Consider the following 17147-nt stretch of genomic DNA (forward strand, 5'->3'; position numbering starts at 1 on the left):
GAGTTCTTAAATTTTTCCAACTTATTTTTCTTTACATTGTTCCTGTTATTGTATAAATTGTTATCCTGTTCTGTTCACTTTTCTCTGTATCAGTTCAGGCAAGCATCTCCAGGCCTCTCTAAAATCACTCCTTTCTTACTGCTTATGACTCAATAATATTCCATTCCATTAATGTGCCACAATTTGTTTATCTCCTAATTTATGGGTACTCTTTTAGTTTCCAGTTTTATGCTACTACCAAAAGAGTTACTACAAATATTTTTTCTGCATATGCATCTTTTGACTCTTTGATCCCTTTGGGATATAAGCCTGAGTTTAGAAGTATGCACAGTTTGTTGACTTTGGGCATATAATTTCAAATTGCTATACTGAATGGTTGGGTTCTAGCAACAATGTATCAGTAAATCTACCCTTCCAACAATTGTTATTTTTCCTTTTGCCAATATGATATGTGTGAGATGGACCTTCAGAGCTCTTTTTATTTGCATGTCTCTTATCAATGATTTTGAACTTTTTTCACATTGTTAACAGCTTAGATTTTTTCCTTTGAGAATTACCTGTTGATATCCTTTGGCCATTTATCTATTGTTTTTTTTTTTAATTAAAAAAATTAAATTATTTATTTTTAGTTTCCTACATTCTCTTCCATAAGTTTTAAATTTTCTCTTTCTCCCTCCTTCTTCTCTCCCCAAGATGACTTGCAATCTGATATGGACTCTACATATACATTTCTATTAAGCACATTTTCACATTAATCATGTTGCATAGAAAAATTGTAATGAATGGGATAAACCATGAGAAAAAAAATAAAACAAAAATCTGTTTTGTTCTGCATTCTGACTCCATAATTATTTCTCTAGATGTGGCTGGCATTTTCCATCATGTGTCCTTTGGAATTGTCTTAGGTCCTTACATTGCTGAGAAGGGCTAAGTCTATCAAAATCAGTCCTCACACACTATGGCTGTTACTGTTTGGCCATTTATCTACTGGGGAATGGCTCTTGTTGTTATATGTTTGGATCAGTTTCTTATATATCTTAGAGGTAAGATCTTTATCAGAGAAACCAGCTACAAAGATCTCCCCCTCCACATCACCCATTTCCCTTCTAATTTTAACTGTATATGTTTTGTTTGTGAAAAAACTTTTAACCTTACATAATCAAACATATCCATTTTATCTTTTGATATCTTCTTTGTCCCTTCTTTGTTCATGAACTCTTTGCCTATCTATAGATTTGAAATTGCTCATTTAGTCTTAAAAAATCAACTATGTTAAAGGTTTGCTTTAAGGTTGGCTTAAGAATAGCTGGTAGAAAATTTGGCATTTTGATAAAAATCAATCTTGATGCCACATATGATTTTTTACCTAAGAGGATTATAGAATCATAGATTTAGAGTTGAATGAGACCTTGAAGCTCAGGTAGTCTACCTGTCTCATTTTACAGATGAGGAAACTGAGGCCCAGCATGTGATTACCCAAGGTCATACAGGTGGCAAATAGCATAGATAGAATTCAAACTCTGCTCCTCTAACTCCAGATTATTATTTTTGCTATGCCACACAGCCCCAAGCATTTCTTCTGACTTCTTTATGGAGTTCTTTTTGATCACACATTTATTTACTTCTTTGAAAAAGACAAAGAGCAGGATGGGGAATAAGAAATGCTTTTTTTTCATCCACTTTTCAATCTAAAGTGACTGGGGAATGCAAAATTATGAATGAAAGCTGAAATAGGGCTACAAAGACATACGATAAGCAATACTGAAGTTAGAGCAAATCAGTTACTAATTTTCTTTTCTCCTAGAAAGTATGAGGAGGTAGCAAAAAAAGTTAAAAATACAATTGTGGCTTAACAAAACCCCCAGTTATTTTCATGTGAATTAAAATTAATAGTAGATTGAAATGAGAGATGAAATCAATTTCTATTTTAAAGGAAAATAATTGTCCACTTAATATTATAATTTAATAACAAAGTGAAGCTGTTGTTGTTCAGCCGTTTCAGTCATGTCTGAATTTTTATGGCCCCATTTGGGGTTTTCTTGGCAAAGACACTGGAGTGGTTTGCCATTTCCTTCTACAACTTATTTTATAGATGAGGAAACTGAGGCAAACAGGGTTAAGTGACTTGCCCAGGGTCACACAGCTGGTAAGTGTTGGAGGCCAGATGAATCTTCCTGACTTCAAACCCAGCAATCCATCTAGTGTGTCCCTTAGCTGTCCCCAATAAAGAGAAGTAGAGAGGATTAAATAAGTAATTTCTGATTACTTAATATTTATTAAGCAGCTATTAGATTCTGGGCACTGTGCAAGATATTTGGGACTTGTTGGCTGACGTGTTTTCCTTCTAGTTGTATTTGTATACCACTCTTGGTGATGGCATAGAATTCTCTTCCTCCAAAGAAAAGGCATGGATGATGATAGCATAGAATTTAGCCATCAGAAGCTTTTGAAGAATGTCTGTGTGGTTGCTATACCACTGGCACCTGTTTCTTCTCTTTCTGAAAAAAGTTCGTCAGCTGCTGTTAAAAATAAACCTGCTATCGAGATGATAAATTCAGGCTAAACAGGTGAGCCTTGCATACTTTAGAACAGTCACAAGAATGACAGGCTGTGCAGCCACCACAGGTGATAGTCTGGGTGAGGGGCAGGCAAGGAACAGGGGTCTTACATGACAGGGCCTGGGCAAACACAGGGAGAATTTAAAGATGGGGAAAGTCATAATTCATCTCCCTTTCTTCCCTTCCTCTCATCTATGTGCTGCCAACCAATGAGCTGGATTTTATTAATTCAATTCAACAGTTGTTATTATTGAGAGGGATTCTGGCTATTAAGTATGATATTATCTAGATCGGATGTTATGATTCATTGGATGATAGAGAAATTGAAATGGTCTACTGCCAGGTTGAATCAACCTGTTCCCCAAATGAGGAAATGATTCTAGGATTAGAGTGTGAATGGATCTTAGAAGCTGAGTCAAACCCCCTCATATTACATAGTGTATGAGGAAACTGAGGCACAGAGGGGCCATGTGACTGGTCTAGGATTACATAATTAGGAAAAGGATCAAGGAAGGATTGGAACCCATGGGTCTTCAACTTTAAGGCCACTTTATCGGTTGTGTCCAACTCTGTCCATGTGAGCCAAATGTGGCTTACAATGCTCCTGAGTGCATCCCAATCCATATTAAGTGTAGATTCAACAGGATTTTAATGTGTTGATATAAATATATATACATTAAAATGCATATACACACATGTATGTATAGATACATACATCTATATGTTCATATTTAAGATAGCTAGAGATAGATATAGATGTAATGTATGGTTTTCTAAGTCAATATGCATTCCACAGGGATTCTTATGTATGATCCAGTGGTCCCTATTTCTAGTTGAGCTCTGTATCACTGAATGATACCATGTTGCCTGTTTGTTGTCTATCAGAAGCTGTATGTTGTTAACAAAAGAGCAAAGGGAAGAATGGGGTGGGAGAGAGAGGGAAGGGTGGCAAGTTTGGTGCCAGATGAGCAGATTTTAAAAATGTGTTGTATATATGATTTAGGGTATCACCAGAAGAATCTAGAGAACCTGGGGGATGGGGAAGCACAACTAGCCAGTTATAGTTTTGTGTTTCAGTGAACAAATTGCATTCTGTAGTGTTCCTGCTGGGAGAATAATGGCATTGATTGTAGAGGCCATCTGATTTTATTTGGACATTCTGATCTCTGCTGTGTTCTCAAGGGCCAGCATTACTCCACCTCCCCTCTCCCCTCTCCCCTCTCCCCTCCCCGGAGGTATCATTGCTATTGTATGAGGAGAGAATTCTAACCCTCCTACTCTAAAATTGTCATGAAGACTTCATGTAGTGGCCAGAACAAGCTTTTGGCTTTTTCGTCCTTTGTTGTAAATGCTAGATTAGAGACTTAGCTTTTATTTCAGTGGTTCCCTAAAAATAGGATCATATGCTTACACTATAATCTCTTTGGTTGTACATATCATCAATTTGTTACCAACCTAGGGGTTTAATTCCAGAGATGTGTAGAAGTTGGCAATTATGGTTGGTTTAAAAAGGTTAAATTTAAAGCAATCTAGAAGCACAATTTTCCCTTCTTTTTTGTCAGTGGTGTGTGACATTCACATTTGCCTTTTGAAGTGAACTGGAATCCCTTCACAACTATGATGTCAGAATAAGACCGACACATTCTTTTTGGGCTGTGACTGAGGGCTGATATACCTCAGAGCTGATGCCTCTGGCTTCCTTTTTCTGTTTGATGGAATTTGATGATTGATTTCCCAAAGAACCAATGTACAACAGTTCTTCTCTGATAAAAGCATTCCTCTGTATCCAACATTTTAACAAAAATCTTTTGATATTTTCTAATATAATCTGGTTATTGATGTGGTCTTTTGATAGCATCAGAATAGTATATTATCTTAGGCCAAGGCATCGTTAACAGGTCTTTCAAGGAATGAATGAAAACACATTATTAAGTGCTGGGCACTCTGACTACAGGCAGAGAATGGGGGCGGGGTGCAGTTTAATTCATGTTTTAGGGGAAATTTCATGTGTCTAGTGAAGTATTATTATAAACCTTTCTAAGCCTTGGTTTCCTCATCTACAAAATGGAGATAATAATACCTAGTTCACAGGGTTATTGTGAGGACAAAGTCAAATGAGATAATCTATGCAAATGCATTGCAAGCCTTAAATTACTGTATAAATGCTAGCTATTATTATTATACATTAGTGATTATCTCTGTCTTTATGCATATTTAGAGCAGTAATGGTACATGGTAACTCTTAAAATTGGAAGCTCTTGAGGGTAGGAGGCTGAACAAGCTCTTCTTATGAAGATTCTGAAATGAGATTTGTTTTTCATGTAGCTTTGAAAAAACAGCATTCAACTTTACCATACAAAAATGCCCCTCCAAAATAATCCCTTTACATATATCTGGTGGGGCCTTTTTGGGGAAGAGGAGAGAAGAGTTAAGAAAAAGAAAAGATACCTTTTTGTCCCCCTTAGAGATGAATTTGTTAAGATACATCTAGATGTACTAGCTGTTTAGGCATCACTGCCCCAAACCATTCCTTTATCCACAAATTGCCTCCTCTCCTAAACAGAGGTCATGATTAAGTCCATCTTCCATCAAGGGGACCTAAGGAACTCAGGCCCTTTCAATGCACCAAAATCAGAGCTAGGAGTTGTATTGTAACACTTGGAAAATAGACATCTCCATATAATTGCATTTCTTTATGCTCCTGTGAATTTTATTTTATGCATTTTATCCCAGAAAACCTTATTTTCTTAGACTTTCAATTGGCAATGGTAGCCTGAGGAGACAGAAACATGGCATTCCACTGTCTTCCCTGGCAGGAAGAGATAAGTATTATTGTAGATTTCCAGTTTACACAAGATGTTCCCCATCATCATCACAATAAATAGTATCTGATGTTTACACAGAGCTTTAGGTTTGCAGAGCACTTTCCTCATAACACTCCAGAGAAGTAGACAAGTGTTACTCTCCCTATTTTGCAGATGAAGTGATTGAAGCTTGGACTTGGATCCAGCTTTTTTTTATTTTAAACAAGAAGTTTATTTAAACAACAAGATGTTTGACTTGAAGGGAAAACTATCTAGGATCAATTTCTTTATAGTAATTTATCCCTACAGAGAGACAGAGATTGCCCTACATGTAACAGCTATGTACAAAAAAGTTACAAAATTGTCCTTGGTTTTACAATGATAAAAGAAGAACATTGAAATTATCCAATCAAACAAGGTATGCAAGGATTTTTTTTTGTGGAGTTTTTTTGTTGTTAAACAGTGAGAGCAAAATAACTTACTGGAATATAAAGATAAAAGTTGAATGAGCATGCCCCTAATGGAGAAAAGGGATATTTTCACAGAACCAGTTTGTTTTTTCCCCTCCCCATCTCCATTTGATGTTGATCAAAACATACCATCGGCCATTTAGTTAAAAAAAAATAATGCATTATGTCTGTGCACATACACCAGTGACTTTATGTACAATAAAGGAATTGGGAAAGGAATCAAAGAAGAGAGAAAACTATACTGCAGTAGTCAGGACGTGGATGAACCAAATCTTGGTTTTCTAACTGTGAATGTATTGTTTTCCTTGGGAGCACAGTTCTGGAGTAGAGTTGTAGACTCTCTTTTTAGTAATCGCCTCCCGTCTGCCGCTGGAATACATCGATTGTATCTTCACCCTCCATTTCCAACTGTGCAGGTGTGTCTGTTTCATTGATTGGTTGCCCATCAAATCGGAATCTGATCTGCCTCATTGACAAACCCTGTCGTTCACAATAGGCTTTCATTAGTTTACGAAGTGGTGTGTGCCTCTTAATCTTAAATTGCACCACCGAACCATCTTGCCCTGCCACCTTCAAATCAATGTGGTCGTTGTTTTCAGTCTTGACTCCTTCCTTCGGCTTTTCATCAGCCATGGTGAGTCTGGGGGTCTCCTCAGCCACCGCTTCACAAAAGATGTACCAGGATGGTCCGCTCCAACGGAACGGAGGGAGAAGCAGCAACGGTAGGAGCAGGAGCAGGAGGAGGAGGAGGAAGATGATGGTGGTGATGGTGAGGAAGAGGAGGAGAAGAAGGAGGACGAGGAGGAAGAGCGGATCCAGCTTTTCAGGCTTAAAAAGAAGTTCTCTCTACTGCACCCCATGCTTTTATTCCTACATTTTAAGATTCAGTGCCTTTTCTATGTTTGCCATCCTTCGGTGTAAGATTTTCTTTACAACAGAGAGATGTGTGTCTCACAACCAAAGGAATGCCCCTTCCCAAAAATGAAATCACATGCTTGCAAGAGCTTGGGAGCACACTGTCTCCCAGGGCTTGTTACCTAGCATGTGGTTAAAATATAAACAATTCATGGGCCTTTTTATTGATCTGTTCATCAAGGTCTCCTTAGTGTCTCGGAGCTCCAAGCAACGTCTTGAAGTTGGATCGTGGTTCTGACCCAGTGGTTGCCATTAATGTTCTTGTTGTTAGAAATCTGTGTGAAAGTAAGATCTAAATTATTCGTGTTCAATTCCATATGTGTTTACTCAGCTATTCTCACAAGTGACTGACTCCTGTATAATATACTATGCTCCTGCCCTTGTATCATTGTAAAATTTATGTGTAGAACTGTGCTTTTTAGGGTTTTTTAAGATTGCAAAATTCTTCCTTTCTTGATGTTATGGGCAGGGTTGGCATAATTGGCAGATACATTTCCTTATTAGTTATGTATATGTTATCTTTTTAATGATGAGTTTTTTAAACGATGAAGACATTTAGTTAATGAAGCTTTCCCAGAATCTTCCCTCTGTCAGTGGGCTATTTATGAATTTAGGAAACTGCCTTTAAACCTTCTATGAGTAGAGAAAACTTTTCTGGAAAATATAAAATGAGGGGTTAGATTAGATGACCTCTGAGGTCCATTTTGGCTCTAAATCTATGGTCTTATGTACTGTTTATCTTAAACTAGCTGTTTTAATATAATTTGGTACATTCAGATGTGTATTATCTTGCTGAGATTATAGGTTAAAGTTTATTTTAAAAGTGCCTGTATTATTTTTCCCGACAAGTTGCAGAAACAGCTGGATGCAGGAAATTAGCAAGAAAAAACTCTTTGTTTTCATGTTGTTGCCTGGCACACAGTAGGCTCTTATTAAACACTTGTTGACTTGACTTACTCTATTAAAACAAAATTATATTTTTTCTGCTACTCATATCATAACCCTATTATATAATATATTTATATGATTTATATGATATATAAGATATAACTATCTTTTCTGTAGTGAAAACCTTCATTCAATTAAATTCAGTCTATTAAATAAACATCTGAGCTCTGAATCAAGAAAATAAGATTTTAGTCATTCTGATTTCAACTGTGTATAAGGCAACTCTCCAGATTCTTTGATTTATAGAATAATTACTGGTCTTCATTGACAGAGGGAGATTCCTCCCTGAGAATTTTCTTTATCTGTGAAATTGAAGGGACAGACCAAAACAAAAGAAAAAATGGAACACATAGCAATATGCTAAGTGCTGAGGACGCGAAGATGAAAAATAATACAGTTTTTGCTCTAATAGGTTAGGGGAGGGAAAAGTGAGGTTTGGTGAACAATTATGATACAAAGAAGAATATGGTTAGTACAGTGGAGAGCTCCAGAAAAAACGCTCTAGGATGAGCTGAAGAAATAGAAATTCATTTTAACTAGGGAGGCAGAGAAGTCTTTGTTGAGGTTGGTGGGAGCTCAGTTGGGCCTTGAAGGAAGAGAAGTATTTTAATGGGGAGAAATGTGGAGGGACTGTTCTAGGCATGGGCAGTGGCCTATGTGAGGGTGGAGAGGTGTGAGAGGACAGGATGAGATGGAAAAACTGCCAATAGTTCTATATGGATGAACGGTAGAGTGCTTAAAGTAGAATGAAACAAGGAGACTGATGACATAGTCAAACTTGTACATTAGAAAATTATTATGGCAGCTGTGTGAAGGATGAATCAAGCAAGAGACGAGATGAATCAGCAAGAGACGGCACCGGAGGTAAGAAGAGTAAAGTGCTGAACTTGGAATCAGGAGATCTGGGTTTGAATCTTGTCTCAGAAACTAAGAACCTCCCAGGGCCTGTGTTACCTCATGTGTAATTTTCCTCCCTCCTTCATAAAGGTTTTTATGAGGCACACATTTAGAATACCTTAAAGTGCTATGCATCATCATCATCATCATCATCATCATCACCACCATCATCATCATCCTTGTAGTTGGAAGACTCCTACAGTAGATTAGGTGAGATGGGATGAGTGCCTTCATAATGGGAAATGTCAGCATGATTTGTACAAAGGGAGAAACAGGAGAGATTGTTGAGTTTGAATTGACAGGTCTTCAAAATTTGATTTGGTTGAAAATGGGGGAGGGAAGCATAGATGAGGAAGAGGGAAGAGTCAGATAACTTATTTTGAGCCTAGTAGTATATTAGATAGAGTGCTGAGCCTGGAGTCAGGAAGGTTCATCTTCCTGAGTTCAAATTTAGCCTCAGACCCTTACTAGCTTTGTCATCCTGCACAAGTCACTTAATCCTGTTTTGCCCCAGTCTCTTCACCTGTAAAATGAGTTGAGAAGGAAATGCAACCACTCCAGTATCTTTGCCAAGAAAACCTCAAATTGGGTCGTGAAAAGTTTAGTCGTGACTGAAAAATGACTGAACAACTACTACAACAAACTGAGACAATGAAGTCCATAAGGATGGCAAAGTTTGAGGTGGAACGAAGGAATAATTCTGTTTGCGACATGTTGACTGTGAAGCATTATTTTCTGTCCCTAAGTGTAAACAAATTTCTAATGTGTTCCTAAAAATCCTGGTAAATGGGGCTAGATGCAGATTATCTAGGCCTTTGATTTTGATTTCTAGGAATTCCATAGGGAGATATTCCCAAATATGGGAGACAGTGATGGAATGATAAGAATAAGATGGGAATTCAGAACAGTAGTAACACATGATGCAACTCTAGAAATAGTGAGATCCAGTTTGGTATTGACATAAAAATGTTTGAGTCATGTAGAACTGGTTTTCGAACACATCCTTTCCCTACCCAACTTGTTGTGACTCCCATTGTGTAATGCGGAGAACAACTCTTCTGGTATTTCTGTTTGAAGAAATTGATATCAAGGAGTTAGATACAGTAAAAAAATGTTGGTGTACATTTTCCCTTAAGTTCTGCCTCCTTTCTGTTCTTCAGAATATACTAGTAGGACAGAGGTATCAGCAAGTAATTCATAGAGTGAATACAGCATACAACACTTCCAAGTGCAACCCAAGCCACATTAAAATGTAATTGGGAAATACTTAACAAAATAAAAATACAGCAAAACATAGATAATATTATACTTATAAAATAGTATTTTATTTTTCTAATTACACATAAAGATAATTTCCAACATTTTTTAATGAAATTTTGAATTCCAAATTTTTCTCCTTCCCTCCCTTCTCTCTCCCCCACCCAAGAAGAGAAGTGATCTGATATAGATTATACATGAGCACTCATGTAAAACATGATGATATTACATTTTAAAAGTCAATATATGACCCTCAAGGATTCTTAATGTATGGATTAGTGATTCCCATTTCTATTTGAGTTTGACACTAGTGCCCTGGGACATGACCTGGCTTGATATTTCCAAGCATCTTACAAATTATAGTTGAGTCTCAATACTTCTCACCTATTAAGGACTCCAAAAGATATGCCACTTATTACCTAGAGAGACAAAAGCTGAAAGATACAATCTTAATTGATTGATCTGTCAGTCAGACATTTTATAGACTTTTTAAAGACCACTCCCCATTGTGTTTCAGCCAGGTTTCAAAAGAAAACACTCCATTTTTAGGTGTATCAATATGACATTATTCCAGAACAGTCCACAGTTCTTCCCACGTGAGTAGTAATTTAAAACCTAGCAGTTTTCTTGCTTAATTGGACAAATGGTTATGTTAAAAATATTTATCAAGTTTAAAAGCAACTTTTGAATCAATCTGATTTCTCTTAATAGACAGTTTTATTGAAAGGGCAAACCTAGAAGGGGATCTGAACAACAAGTCAATGAGATGTCAAAAGTCCACAGCGTGAATAGATTTTTCATTTTATACAATATTTTAAACAGGGCCTAATTTAGGCTTGGAGCCTGGGAGAAGGGCATCACATGTCGGTCTGAGAAACAAACTTAACCAAGAAGGAATGACTCATCTTTTTGTGTATGTGATGTGATCCAAATGTGAGATTATCAGGCTGCACAAAAATTGTTGAACCAATCAGTTTAAAATGGGTGGGGGGGAGGGGGAGAGGGAGTCTGCTTATTCCCTTTCCCTACATCTGTTGATGCATGCAATACACAGATTTTTGTGGGGGTTTATAGTTGCATCTCTAAGTAGGAGGGATCCATTTGAATTTTTACTATATAAGAACAACAAGATGGGTCATCAGCAGATTAAATGTGTTTCTTACCGAGAGAGAAGAAGTGGCAGACTGGCCCCAACATCACATTTGGTATGGAAGCACTCCTCTTCAGTTGTAGTTCTGACCTTGATTGTCTGGTTTGACCTCGAAAAAGTCACTTCTGCTTCTCTGCCTTATCTTCTTCCTCTGAAAAATAGATTAGTTTTTTTTTCTAATCATCAGACCTCTGATGAGGAGAGAAATGTTGATGAAGAGAAAGCAGTCAGGTAGGGCAAGTATGATATTGAACTAGATAATGGTTAACAGACTACACTGGATTTGCTATGTGACCGCGAGAGGAAAAAGGTGATCCCATACTTAAAAAAAAATGCCATCCTCTGTTTTCTGAAACAATGGAAATCCTAGGAAATGTGCATGCTGTATGGAGGCAGATTGTGTTGCTGTCTACGTCAACCAGTCTGTTTCTTGGGACTTGTGCAAGAATATTTAGACAATCTTGTTTTACTAGTTAATCTGGGTCATTTCCCCCACTTTACATGTGTGCTCATCTTTAGAAGGTGAAGTATATGAATTAATATTAGCCTTTTAAAAAAAGCTTTTAAGCTCTGGTTGTTTGTTGGGATTTCACTACTTCCTTTGATGTGCACCTTGGGGTAGGAGAGGGATAAGAGCTGGACTTATGATTTCATTGATATTGGGAACTCCCAGATGGGGAAACTCCCTCTGCTATATGTAGGTTAGTGCCTTCTCAGCAATTTTTAGTCTTCTGAGAGTTGCTTAGAACTGGGAGGTTAAATTACTTGCTGAGGATTGTACAGTTTGTATCTGGGAAAATGGGAGGTAAATTCCCAGCTCTTTCTGGCTCCAAGGGAAGCTCTTTTATTTATTATGTTGTACAACCTTTCTAGATCCTAGCAAACTGTTTTATTTTTTAAAATTTAGTTCTTTATTTTTCCATAATTACATGTAAAAATAATTTTAAGTTAATTTACTTATTTTCAGTTTTCAACATTCACTTCCATAAGTTTTAAGTTTTCTCCTCTTCCCTCCCTTCCTCCCTCCCCAAGACTGCATGAAATCTGATACAGATTCTACACATACATTCCTATTCAACATATTTTTACATTAATCATATTATATAGAAGAATTAGAACAAATGGGAGGAGCCATGAGAAAGAAAAAACAAAACAAAACAAAAGAAGAAAATAGTCTGCTTTGCTCTGCATTCAAACTCCATAGTTCTTTCTCTGAATGTAGATGACATTTTCCATCATGAGTCCTTTAGAATTATTTTAGGTTTTTGCCTTGCTGAGAAGGGCTAAGTCTATCAAAGTCAGTCATAGCACACTGTGACTGTTGCTGTGTATAAAGTTCTCCTGGTTCTGCTCACTTCATTCAGCATCAGTTCATATAAGTCTTTCCAGGTTTTTTGGAAGTCCTGTTCATCATTTCTTTTTTTTGGGGGGGGGCAAGGGAAATTGGGGTTAAGTGACTTGCCCAAGGTCTCACAACTAGTAAGTGTTAAGTGTCTAAGGCCAGATTTGAACTCAGGTCCTCCTGACTCCATGGCCGGTGCTCTATTCACTGTGTCACCTAGCCACCCCCATCATTTCTTATAGCACAATAGTATTCCGTTACATTCATATACCACAACTTGTTCAGCTAGTCCCCAATTAAGGGCACACTCCTAATTTCCAGTTCTTGGCCACCACAAAAAGAGCGGTTATACATATTTTTGTACATGTGAGTCCTTTTCCCATTTTTATGATCTCTTTGGGATATAGCCCTAGAAGTCGTATTGCTGTGTTAAAAATAATTTTCAATGCTTATTTTAAAAATTTGATTCCAAACTCTCCCTCCACCCAGGCCCTTCATTGAGAAGGTAAGCAATTTGTTGTAGATTATACATACATAGTAATGCAAAACATATTTCCATATTAGTTGTGTCAAACAGTTTTATTTTTTAAAAGATGGTGACAAGATACAGAGATTTTATTGTCACTGTTATCGTTCAAACATTTCAGTCACGTCCTATTCTTTGAGACCCCATTTGAGATTTTCTTGGCAAATATAATGGAGTAGTTTGCTATTTCCTTCTCCAACTCATTTTACAAATGAAGAAACTGAGGTAAACAGGGTTAAGTGACTTGCCCAGGATCACTAGATAGTAAAGTATCTGAGGCCAGATTTCAACTCAGGAAGATGAGTCTTTTTGAATCCAGGTCTGGTGCTTTGTCTAGGCACAGCCATGCCTACCTGCTTAGGGATCATTTAAACTACCATATCATTTTGCAAATGGAGAAATTAAAGTTCGAAGAAGTTACATCTTGCCCCAGGTCACATACCTAGTTAGTGACAGAACTAGGTGTCTTGACTCCCAGTTCAGTGCTCTTTTCACTCTGCTGGCCCTCTGAGTTTCTGATACTCTAAATATACTTTATAAAAAGCCATTATAATATATTAAGTGAAAGTTTTTTTCATGGAGGAAGGGCATAGATTGTTAAAATAAAACAGGACATGTGGTTTGTACAGATACTTAGAGGAAAGAGTGTTAGAACTTCTTCGGTTGGCTGTTCTGAACATTTGACTTTCCTTTGTGATCATACCATTCATTTTTAATGTTCTGGGGCTTGGTGAAATTGGCACCATGCAAACTGCCAGTAGAAGTATTTCTAGTACTTCACCATCCATAAGGAATCCTTAAAAATTTTGAGTCCACCTTTACTGAACATTCATTTCCATGTTTTATGTATTGTTTCCTCAGAGATCCATAGTCACTCAAGAAGTTAACCTAAATATATCCATATAGGAAAAATCAATACTTTTCTGTTATTCAAACAATGATATTCAATTGGATGAATAACCTATGTAGTTAGTTCATCTCACTCTTTCTCTTTCTCTCATTTTGACTAGAGAACGTGGATAGACAATTAACTGGGTTCAGAATGGAATCAGAGGGAGAAAGTATGCTGGGTTAGTTTTAGAAAACTGTGTAGTCCTTTTAATGACTCTAAACTTTTACCCGAAACAAATCTCTTTTCTTAAACTTTTTAAGCTCTTATTTATTTTTTTAATTGACAAGCATTTATTTTCTATCACTTCTTCCTTCCTCCACCATTGGGAAAAAAAGGGAAAAAACAAATCTTTGTAAGAAATATGTATAGGGGGTGGCTAGGTGGTGCAGTGAATAGAGCACTGACCCTGGAGTCAGGAGGACCTGAGTTCAAATCCAGCCTCAGACACTTAACACTTACTAGCCGTGTGTCCTTGGGCAAATCACTTAATGCCAATTCCCCCACCTTCCCCCTTCCAAAAAAAAAAAAAAAGAAAGAAATATGTATAGCCAAGCAAAAGAAAAATTCATATATTAGCCATATCCAAAAATTTATGTCTCATTCTGCGTCTTGAGTTCATAATCTTTCTTTCCAGAGGCGAGTGGCATACTTTCTCAACAGTCCTCTGAATTCATGGTTGGTCATTTCACTGCTCAGAAGTCTTAAGTCTTTCAAAGTGATTCTCCTTACAATGTTCTTATTATTGTGTAAATTGTTCTCCTGCTCCTGCTCACTTTACTATATATTAGTTCATACAAGCATTCCTAGTTCTCTGTTACTATCTCTTTTATCATTTCTAATGCATAATGATATTTCATTGTATTCATATGTCATAATTCGGTCACTTCCAATTGATTGAAACCCATCTTTTTTTAAAGCAATTTCTTTTGGTGATGTTGTATGTCTCTGTGTCATGGAATAGCATGAATATCAGAATAGTTATAGCTGCAATTTACCTTAAGGGCATTAGAGAGATTCACTGTGGGTGTGCATGGGCTTTGAGATATTCCCAATGAAGAATTACCCAGTAGAAGTATGTAAAAAGTTAAAAAAAAAGATATCAAATGCCCTGATAAGAAGGTGAGCTAGGATTGTAAAGTGAGAGGTTACCAATGGAAAGCCTACAACCTCTACTAGTATCCACTCAAGATCAAGAGGAAAGACCCAGCCATGTTGTGTGGACACCTTTGGAGAGAATATAGTCACACTGGATGGTATGGATGGGTCACAATCTATATCATTCAGGAAATAACCCCATTGATGAGATCACAGATCCATTGAAGCCACCTTATTTCAATAAGCATTTATTAGATACCCACTTTGCAAGATACTATACTAGGTGCTGAGGATATGAACAGAAAAAAAGAAATGGCCCTTGACCTTAGGAAACTTAACATTTGGAATCTCTCTTAATGTACTGGAAATGATTTTGGAATTTTCCCCATTTTATAAACTGTAACAAGAGGGATTGAGAGGTCTTTCAAATTCTATTTCCTTCTGCCATTTAAGAGGATATGAGATAAAGTGATCCTGAGAAAACTGACTGGAGAGAATGTCCTTAATGCTCTGAAGGACTACTGACCCATTTAAAAACACATTGAATAGGATGGACTGTTGAGCTTGGCAGTTACACTTTGTAGCTAGCTTACATCAAACTTAAATAGATGCAGCTGTCCGGATAACCATGCTAAATGTACCCTTAAGTTGGAAAGGAAGAGGATACTTTGTAAAGACAGGCTGCATTTTTGTCATCTGTGGAAAGAGTCCTAATTTCCAAGACATTTGTCTTGCAAGTTTTACAAACCAATGATCCTTAGGGAGTATTTTTTTTTCTTTTCATTTTTAAAGTTTTCTATACCAGTGGGTATTGAATGATCTAAGTGCTAAAGGGCATATGAGGTAGTTATTTTTAAAGTTAATTCCCCTGCCCCCACCATGTTCTAATAGCTAAAGCAATTAAATTAAAACTTCCTTCTTTTTAAAAAGTTTGAACAATTGTCATCTCTTCTGACCTCTCTACTAGAAAGACAGATAAAAAAGATAAAGAGAAAATAAATAAGGAGAAATAAGTAGCAATTTTTTGCAAGATAAGCTTAAAAATTATAACGAGAGATTTAAAACATGACAATAATCATCTCAGTTCCACTTGTGTTGTTGACATGATACCTTGTTAAACTAGGGTATCTCAGTTCTGAGACTCTGAGTTGCAATTAAATAAATTCTCATTCTTCCAATCCTTGTAGTTTGTTTATTTTTGTATCATAGAATCTCAGAAGGACTTCAGAAAGGTCTTCAGAGATCTGGTTGAACCATTATCCAATGATGTGAATCAGCTCTGACACCCTCCAGAATTTCATCTTCTACTTGAAGATTTAACTCACTACATTCCATGATCTCCCATTGGTAGAGTAGTTTTTGGGTCACTCTAATTGTTGGGATGTTTTCCCTTTATGTTGTTGGTGTTTGACTCTTCATGGCCCCATTTGGGGTTTTCTTGGCAAAGATACTGGAATGGTTTGCCATTTCCTTCTCCAGCTCATTTTATAGATGAAGAAACTGAGGCAAAGGGTTAAATGACTTGCTAGACATACAGTTTGTAAGTGTCTGAGGACAGATTTGAACTCATGAAGATAGATGAGTCTCTCTGATTGCAGGCCCATTACTCTATCCATTGCTCTACCTAGCTTTGCTTTTATAGGCCTCAGTTACTTTCAACTAGTGGTCTCAATTATACACTCTGAGGTCAAATAGGACAAAAATAATCTCTCTTTCAAATGTTAGTCCTTCAGATAATTGAAGATAATGATTGAGTCCTGAAATAGCCTCAGTGGGTTTTGTCTTTATATCTTTCATTCATGAAATTGTTCTTTAATTTATAATCTTAAAGAGTTGCCTGGGATCATTGAGAAGTTAAATAACTTATCTAGATTCACACACCCACACACATCTGTTTTAAAGGTAGTGAGTACTTAAGCTCAGGTCCTCCTGATTCTAGCTGGCAATCTAGCCTCTCTTGCCCTCTGAATATTCTTTTGTCAAGCTGTCTTCAGTTCCTTTAATCATTCTAGGTGATGAAGTGGATCGAGGGGCTGAGTCTGGAGTCAGGAAGACCTAAAGTTCAAATCCAGCCTCAGACACTAGGTCACACAAACCTTGGACAAGTCACAATCTATGTCTGCCTCAATTTTCTCAACAGCACAGTGAGGATAATAATAGTATCTGCTTCCTAGGGTTGTCATGAAGATCAAATGAGATAATATTTGTATATGAGCTTCAGAGTAAACTGAGTTTGAAAGAGAGGAAGGAAGGAAGGAAGGAAGGAAGGAAGGAAGGAAGGAAGGAAGGAAGG

The 17147-nt window shown here is 37.0% G+C and overlaps 1 protein-coding gene and 1 pseudogene across 2 annotated transcripts in view; one reads left to right on the plus strand and one right to left on the minus strand.

Moving 5' to 3' along the window:
• Window positions 1–17147, plus strand: part of RASA3 (RAS p21 protein activator 3) — a 295543-nt gene that overhangs the window by 51247 nt on the left and 227149 nt on the right. The gene's annotated exons all lie outside the window — the stretch shown is intronic.
• On the minus strand, window positions 5570–6632 carry LOC138165744 (small ubiquitin-related modifier 2 pseudogene; annotated as a pseudogene).

The sequence above is a fragment of the Petaurus breviceps genome, unplaced genomic scaffold, assembly GCF_028583685.1.
Source record: "Petaurus breviceps papuanus isolate PSGF00001 unplaced genomic scaffold, PetGlider_PUasm1.0 214, whole genome shotgun sequence".
Taxonomy (NCBI): Eukaryota; Metazoa; Chordata; class Mammalia; order Diprotodontia; family Petauridae; genus Petaurus; species Petaurus breviceps.